The sequence below is a fragment of the Garra rufa genome, chromosome 18 (genome assembly GCF_049309525.1).
Source record: "Garra rufa chromosome 18, GarRuf1.0, whole genome shotgun sequence".
Classification (NCBI taxonomy): Eukaryota; Metazoa; Chordata; class Actinopteri; order Cypriniformes; family Cyprinidae; genus Garra; species Garra rufa.
The window spans coordinates 12,287,132-12,294,480 of record NC_133378.1 but is presented as its reverse complement, the minus strand read 5'-3'; positions in this window follow the sequence as shown (position 1 = coordinate 12,294,480).

Sequence of the window (7,349 nt, the reverse complement as noted above, 5' to 3'; positions counted from 1 at the left end):
TCCGAAATATTACATTTAAATGCAGTCTGCTCTTCTGTCTTCTGTTGCAACTGGATTCACATTCCAGAAATCTCACCTGTTTGAATGGGACGGGTCACATACTCTGGACCCTGACACTCTCCGTTGTTTGCTGTGACGACAGCAGTGTAGTTCTTACCGCACTCCAGACCAGTAATGATACAACCAGAGTTCATTGTGGTACAGCTGAGCACAGCACCTGTAGTCCTGGCAAGGACGGTGTAGTTTAGATTTGTAAGACCGTGAGCCCAGCTTATGTTCAAGCTGTTAGAGGCGCAGTCCAGGAATGTTAACACACTCTGAGGTGCACACGGTGCTGGAAAACCACACGTAAGAAGAGAAGGAGACACTTTATGTAATGTTCTGGGTTCATGACAGCAATGGTGATTGCTGAAGAAACTGTAAATATTACTATTATTATAACTATTATCAATGTGATACCGGTCTCGTGTCTGTTCTCGGCGCTGTCTGGACTTTCACAGCTTCCATCAGAAGCAGTTACGACAAACACGTACTCTTGTCCACAGTGCAGGCCATTTAACTGGCACCCTGGAGTTGTGGCATTACAAGTCACAGTGTGGCCATCTTTGCCTACAGCCCTGCCTCTGTAGGACACAGCATTAAGACTGGCAGTCCAGGACAGAGTGGCCGAGTTGGTGCTACAAGTCAAAGTGCTCTGGACATTAGTTGGTGCACAGGGAACTATGGAATAGAAGAAGGAGACGGAGCAGAAATTTGAGTGACTCATTGTCACTTTAGACAAAAGACATTGAAATGACCTTTTCTTCAAGGTGGTTGTACCCTGTAGTACAAAGCCATATACATTTTGTTCATTTGTACATATAAACACATATAAACACATTTTGAAATTTATATTAATCACAATCACAAAAACAACACTGGTTCAAAAGAATAATTTGATTGCAATTCAGACATTACTACCCCGATGGCCTTACCTGTATGTAGGGTAACACTCTGACTCTCCTGGCTGGAGCAATTGCCATCTACAGCCACAAGGCTGATGGAGTACACACTGCTGCAATGCAGATCAGGGATGTTACATCTTGTTGTGTTGGAGGAGCACTTTGTACGATGTCCATCATTACCCACAGCAAGAGCAACATAGGAATGAGCACCACGACTTGCACTCCACAATACCTCCACTGTGCTGCTGCCACAAGTCCGTCTAGCTGTCACATTTGTGGGTACACAAGGCACTAGCGGGACAGAGCCGAAAGCATTAGAATAACACTCAAATGGCAGCACTTAGTAACATGATGACTGAAACTAATTTTAGGGAATTAATCAGCGTCTTACCCTCTCTAACCACCAGAGGTAAACTCGACATGCTCAGACAGGAGCCATTGTATGACCTGACCTGTACAGAGTATGAATCGCCACACTGCAGATTGCTCACGTTACAGGAAGGCAGGGTAGAGTTGCAGTAAACCAGCTGTCCAGAGGTATTGGAGACTATAGTGGCGATATAACCCTCAGCGTCTTCTGTTCTGTCCCAGCTGAGTGAGAGATCACCTGAGGGGCACTGCACCTCAGCATGAACATTTGTTGGACCACATGGCACTGTTAAGAGATTATTTTATCTACATTAGAATCTAGTGCTATAGATCAAAATTTAAGGTAGTTTCACACTTGGATCGATTGCCTGGTCTGAACCCAAGTTCAAATTGTTCCCCCTCCTTCTGTCCCCACTGGATTGTTCACTCTGTGGTTCTTATATCCAAACAAATCAGTACGTTTGTGTCATCGACATTACATCTGTTTATCCTGTTTTTAGATTGTGACTGACAGCAAAAGGTCTGGGAACCTTGGCTGCATTGAATGGCCAAAGGCCACCATTGAGGTCATATGACTGACAAGTAAAGCAACCTATCATGCTTTGTTTTGGTCAAATATACAATTTGACCAACTCATACAATATTAATATATCTAATATTTAGACCATCTAATTTTCCGAACGACCTGAATTCTGACATCAAACAACCCCGGGTGTGGACCGCAGACCACAGGGTGAGCACCCTCTTCTGGCCTCACTAACACCTCATGGGATACAGGGTGATATGGCTGCTGGCATTATTATCTTTAAAGACTGGTCGACTAATTTGGCATCGTACGATGTGTAATGTGAAACATCGCGATGGACGATGGCATCGTCGTTGGCGGGTGGGTGTTGTTAAATAATTAATTCATAACGAATTAATTAATTGTAGCCTAACGTTTCCACCAGTGCTTAATTTGAGCCGGATCAGGCAGGAAAATGTCAGATTTAGGATTTTTGCGTTCCGGTATTTGTTTTTAAAGATCCGGCATTAACAAGAGCATTAGATCGTGACAGTGCATGAGACAAAGCAAGCGCGGGTTTATGTAGCTGTATTTGGAGGATGTGTGTTGGTCCTTAACATAATTTCGACCAATCAGCTTTTTAAAGTTCAAAATCGCTCTCATTGATTGCTTACTGCTTAACCCACTCTCTCCAAATGCATTTAATGTGCAGCAGAATGTTTAGAGAGAAAGTATAATATCAGAAATAATGCCAAATCAAACTAAATATTATTATGTATTAACATTATAAACACTATAAACATAGCTATAAGTTAGTTACCCTGACTCCAAAATGAATCATTTAAATGTAACGGTATTCAGAACAGAACAGGAATTAAACAAAATATATAAAGTTAAGAAACCAAAACAAAGCGATACTAAAAATAGCAGGTGTTGGGCTCACGTACGGCACAATTCCAAGTGTTTCCATGTTCCCAATGTATTTGAATGATAACCTGTTATTTATAATGTATACTAGGCTTTGTACTGTAAGTTTGTATTTCGATGGAAAATAATATATTCTCTTGTTTTTTGTTCCAAGCTCTGTTCGTTATGGTAAAACCATGAAAAAGGCATATTTGGTGTAGTTTATTTAATAAAATTTAATTAAAATTATTTTGATTTTTTTCTGCTGATTTTGTATGCCTCATTTATTAATGTAAACGAACAAGTTCGTGTCATTCGTTTGGAGTTCACTGTAATTTGTATTGTGATCGCTAACAATTTCCTTGTTATTATTTCCTCATAATAATAATAATTAAAATAAGTAAATTGAAAGCATGCATTTCATTTGGCTATATAGTGTGATTAAGTGTGTGTTTTTCGCGAGCGGGTTGCTGCTGCGGCGGGGGCAGGGCGGGGCGGAGGATCGCGATGCCGGCTCAGCATCGTGATGTCTATCGGCCATCAGCTATGGACGATGGCATCGTCTATCGACCCAACCCTATTAAAGACCCATATTAAAAGTGAAGTGAACTAAAGCTTCCTTACCAGACTTCATTTGTATGGCATGGGAAGGCATACTGGGACATATTCCATCATGGTAAGTGACACTAATGTCGTAAACTTGTCCACACTTTAGGTCAGGGATCCGGCAGCTGTTGGCAGTGGTACTGCAACTGAGAAGACCGCCAAGCTGGTCCTCCATGGTGGCAGTGAAGGATATCATACTTCGAGTTCCCAGCCAGCTCACCAATGCCTGATTCTCTTGACAGTCCAGAAGAGCTTCTACACTTCCAGGGGGACAGGGAGCTAGAAGAGGAGGCAGGAAGATTTGTTATGAGATGCAAACATCAAGGCAATTGTACACCTGTATTTCTGCTAATATGCTGTACCTGTTTCTACACTGACACTGTCACTGACAGAGCTGTTGCAGCTGTTGGCTGCAATTACAGAGGCAGTGTATATGGATCCACAGTGGACCCCTCTGATCTTGCAATGTGTTTCTGTTGTGGTACAAGTGTGAACATTCCCAAATTCATCCACTGCCGTGGCAAAGTAGAAAAAAGCACCAGATGAAGACTCCCATGTCAGACTGATAGAATCTGAGCTGCAGTCCTTCACTGCAGACACATTTTGAGGTGGACAGGGAGCTAGAAAAAAATATAAGAAAACAACATAAGAGTATTTAAGGCAGTTGGAAATTGCCATATAATCTGTAAATAGCAAAAAGTTGACCCTGAGCACTGCCCGCATATTTTCAGCCAATCAAAACACTCAATTTATATGTCTGGTTGTCTAGCATTTCTTTGAAAGTTAGGGTTTTGGGCAGAAAGTGTGTTGTTGAAATGATGAAAATCATTGGCTAAATCAGGTTAGCAAAGTTGCAGGAACAAGGCGAAAAGAAGTTTGGACACAATAAATGGAGCAAAATTTATCGTGCAAACAGTTAAGAAAGCTAATTTAGCTAATTTATTCCTGACGTCCATTTTCAAATAAACTCCTGTTTCTCGTGTTGTTTCATGTCATTCCCGTTCCACTTCTTGCATGTGTTTTTGTGACTAAAAGTGGTTTGGGGAGCATGTAGAGTTGTGGGGTGACAGAGTTGTTGTCAGCTCATGTAGTGTGTAACCCCCAGTTGCAGATCATTTTGTAGTGTAATGCAGTGTGAACACCACAACGACTTAAAGACAGACATGTCATGTAGTCTGAACAGCACAGCGATCTGCCAACATTGTGTAGTGTGAACTTGGCTTAACAGGCATTCTCACATGAGAATGGATTTTTTTCCTGTCAAAAACAAAAGCTTGCTCTCTCATTGGGTATAGGTTTATGACTCCTCCCACTGAATATTCTCTTGCCCTGTATCGTGCTCTCTCATTGGCTGTAGGTCCATGACTCCTCCCACTGAACTTTCTCTTGTCCTGTGTCATGCTCTCTCATTGGCTGTGGGTTGTTTCTGATGTCATTTTCAGTCAAAACACATTTCAAACTTACTCAGACTCAGAGTCGCCAACAGTTCCAGGTATTAAGCATGCCAAATTTCTTAAGGGCATCTGTGCTTCTCTGAGGTCGTGTCTTTGATAATACACTACAATGATTGTCATTTGTGTGAATAAGCACCGATTTGCTTCAGATTTCATGCATTTGTCTGTGATTTCCACAAAACTGATGGTAATTAGAAATTGGGGCTATAATTATGCAGTATGTGCCTGGCATTAGTATCTCCAGTTAACCTATCCTCCATTGTGGGGAAAACTGGAGCACCTGAAGGAAATCACACAAACTCCAATAGAAAGGCCACCTAGCTCAGGTGTGACTTGAATTCAGAATGGTCTTGGTGTGAGACAGAAGTGCTACTCACTAAGGCTGGCCACACACTTGAAGATTTTAAGGCCAATTTAAAGCCTGAATGATTAGACAGGGCTCGAAAATAACTTTTTTACTTGGTAGCACTGGTGCTCCCAACTTCAAAAAGTTAGGAGCACCAAAAAAAATGTCATTTTAGTAATGCGCCAATCTTGATTCTTCATGGCCGATTCTGATTGCCAATGTTTTACAAGCAAACGGGCTGATTCTGAAAGCCTTTTTAATATATTTATTTTATGCCTTAAGCAAGGGACAAGAATAAATGAAAATATGAGTGCACAAACAAGATGTTTATTTTCTCTATTATAGGTACAGCCATTTAAATTAGAGGCAACCACTGCATATTTAAAGAACCAATGGTATAAATAAAAAATAACCGACACAGTTCTTTCTTAATCGTGTAGACAACAAATGCAGACATAACCAAAGTAGGCTACTCTTTTAATATTCAAAGTGCAAATAGGGACCGAATTTTTCAAGCATATACAGAGCTAAAGACAACTATACAACTTATAGCCCATATACTAATAACAGCTTAGATATTGTATGTAGCCTAATTTGCGCGCATTGGGGATTCCCTCTCTAAACGTGGGGTATTAAAATTTCTTTTGAATGCACGTGCGCGTTTTACATTTGGTTTCATTTTAACGACCGCGCGAAACTCTCGGCTGCGCTGAGCGTGCATTCTACAATATAAGAGATTACTTTAACAAAACCATTTGAAAGTGGGAGGACACAAACGGGGTTTTGAAAAGCGTGTCCCCAGTGGAAATTATGCCCCTGCGTGAGTGCAACTCGGCAGCTGAGTTATCATCTGATGTGTGTATGCCACGTTAGACAGTATACTGAGGCGGAGGCGCCAGAATCGTATCTGACAAATTGTGCGCTGTAGCATGAACTATAGTTTATTTCTTTAAAAGCAGATTGTGGAGACCTTTTAATTGTCCACAATAAAAAAATTGTCATATCACACACCCCTAATTGCAATGCAGTTTGTACAAATCTGGAACAGATGTTGGGTGAGAGGAAAAAAAAAAAAAAAAACGTCTGGTTCCTAGTTGAGCAGTGTTTGTAACAGGGAGTGATTGACGGCTAAAATCTTAAATCTGCATTAAAAGAAATAACGTAAAGCTGAAGTTTAAATGTTATGTAATGTTGGAGAGAACGGCGAACCTGTCGCTGTATCAGCTCACATCAGTCTGTGCAGTAGTTAGACTAACGAACGTTTTGTAAAGAAATAAAACCAAGTCGCACCACAATTTCTCACACTCGCACAAATGCTCCCAAATAAAATTTGAGGTCGCGCAGGTTAAATTTTGAATTTCGAGCCCTGTTAGAATTATTTAACTGCTCCCGATTGAGATGGAGCATCCCCAGACTCAAATTGTTTGATGAACATGTTTAATATTTACAACAATTGATCGGGCCACTTCTGACACGATAGCCAATGACAGCGAGCAAGCATCACCTACAGGATGTTGCATGCTTCTATAGCTGAAACTTGACAGCCACAAACATCCCACAAAAGTAGAGTACTGAGAAGGAACATCACCTTTTTTTACCTGTTTTACAGAACTCACGCCAGAAGAGCCAGCTGACAACATCAATTCTCCTGTATTTTTCGTCTCTAACCACATTTGATCTTGCAAATCTTGCATCACTATGAAATCATTCCTACAATCAACAAGTGTGTGGTCTTGCGTTCTAGTCGTTCATCTATTGTGCACGTTCAGAGGATTATAAGGCTAAAAATCAGTTGAAACTGTCTTCATATCTATGGTTCCTGGAGGCCCCCCAACACTGCACATTTTGCAGCTCTTCTTTGTCTGACACACCCATTTCAGATCTTGGAGTCTCTACTAATGAGCTGATGATCTGAATCAGGTGTGTTTGATAGAGGAGACATGGAAAGCATACAGGGTGCTTTTCAATATCCCTCCTCGTTTCCTCGCTCCTCCGTCCTCCATCCTATGACCCGGAAAGTGATCGAGCTCAGCCATCTTGTAGGACATCTCAATTCTTTAATTGGACCATGAGGAGGCAAGGATCGAGGAGTGAGGAGGCTACCTGAGGAGTCTTGAGCGAGGATACGCGGGTGTATCCTATGCGGAAGTGTTTTATCGACTAAACGTGACGCACTCCTCCCCCTTCAGATATGTCATAATAATTTACATTTATATTTT